Raw genomic sequence first — 1,538 nt, forward strand, 5'->3', positions numbered from 1 at the left:
CTCTGGGGAGATCATGGTGTCCCTAGGCTTGGCAGAGGATGATGACCTGCAGGCCTGTATCAAGAGCAGTGTGGGCTCTGGATCGATGGAGATCAGTCTCCACTTTTAGTTGACACTTGATTATTGGCAGCTAGAATTTTGTGCCCAACTTTATGCCTCTGTGTAGAAGATGCACCAGGCAGCGACTTCAGACCAAGGTCACTAGGGCAGTGGACAGCATGCACTATTTCCCTATGAGGAGGTGCCAGCGAATGTGGGCTTGTCCAGAGCCTGGAGAAGAGAGAGATTTGGGGGGAGGTGAGCAGCAGTTTCTCAGAATGCTAAGGAGGAGGTTAGAGATTCAACACGGAGGCCTTTTACTGTTGTGGTTGGTGGAGGAATGGGAAACAACAGGACAAATCTGAAGCAGGACAGGTGCAATTTTTTGTCCTGTCAGGACATCCGGCTCAAAGGAGTGCCCTTTTGGCACTGGCCTATCCTCAACAGCACCTCTGCCTTTTGGCTTTGCCCAGTTGGCTCAAATTCAAGTCCTGCCCAGCCTTCAGCTCTGTCCTCAGGTGGGGAAAACACCAACTGTCTGTGCAGGGGATGTCAGTAATTCAGCACTGGTCTTGTCTGGGGTCTGCTCCTTCAGGAATAACAGCTTGGGACTGGGACTGTGAGCAGCAGAAGAATGGGAGGCCCAGGCTTTGGGTACCAGAGCAGTCTGGGTCAGGGTTAGGAGTGTGGGAGGGGACAGGTCCTCAGTCAGAGGCCATGAAGTGGGGAATTAGCTCAAGTGGTAGAGCGCTCGCTTTGCATGTGAGAGGCAGCGGGATCGATGCCCGCATTCTCCAAAGCTTTTCATTCCCTTTGCTTTGGCCCAATGCCCTTTGGTACGGCCCTCTGCATACTCTGGGGAGACCATGGTGTGCCCAGGCTTGGCAGAGGATGATGACATACTGGTCTGTATCAAGAGCAGTGTGGTCTCTGGATCAAGGGAAATCAGCCTCCACTTCTACTTCTGTGCTGGATTCATTCAGGAAAGCGTTAACTCTCTTTACCGTGGCTGCTAGGAAGCTGTTCCTGGATGCAGAGAGCAGCACTGATAAGTTCTCAGCTGGCGCTGGGCAATGCCTGCACTGAATTCAAGGTCTTTCTCCACTTCTGATCCTGCAGCTGCGTTCCCAGCTCTCGAGGTCTGGCTACAGGCAGTGCAGGGGACACACGGTTCAGACACCTGACCCCAACTGACCAAGGGAGTATTTCATTCCATAGTACGTCATGCATGGGGCAGAAGCGAGAAGGGGGTCTGGGAGCCATTACTCTCTCCCTTACTCTCCCTCGTTTACTTCCTACCACTTGCTAACCCTCTCCCTGACTCCTGTGTTAGCTGCTTTGCTAACTCCTGTGCTGACTCATTTGTGAGAGAGTTGGTGGGTTTGTTTAGTTTTTCCCACTCGTGCTATCGCTGAGAGGGTTCATTCAGAATCTGCTGTGACAGTGCTCGGGCTCTGGCCCACGGGCAGCAGTTCTTGGGCTGCGATCGCTCTGGGGCT

At 53.1% G+C, this 1,538-nt stretch overlaps 1 non-coding gene across 1 annotated transcript; it reads left to right on the top strand.

Moving 5' to 3' along the window:
* Window positions 1–763: 763 nt before the first annotated feature.
* Window positions 764–836, top strand: TRNAA-UGC. Its single transcript has one exon. It is a non-coding gene; the product is annotated as a tRNA-Ala (tRNA).
* The last annotated feature ends 702 nt before the right edge of the window (window positions 837–1,538 follow it).

Source organism: Eurypyga helias, unplaced genomic scaffold (genome assembly GCF_000690775.1).
Source record: "Eurypyga helias isolate BGI_N326 unplaced genomic scaffold, ASM69077v1 scaffold39068, whole genome shotgun sequence".
Taxonomy (NCBI): Eukaryota; Metazoa; Chordata; class Aves; order Eurypygiformes; family Eurypygidae; genus Eurypyga; species Eurypyga helias.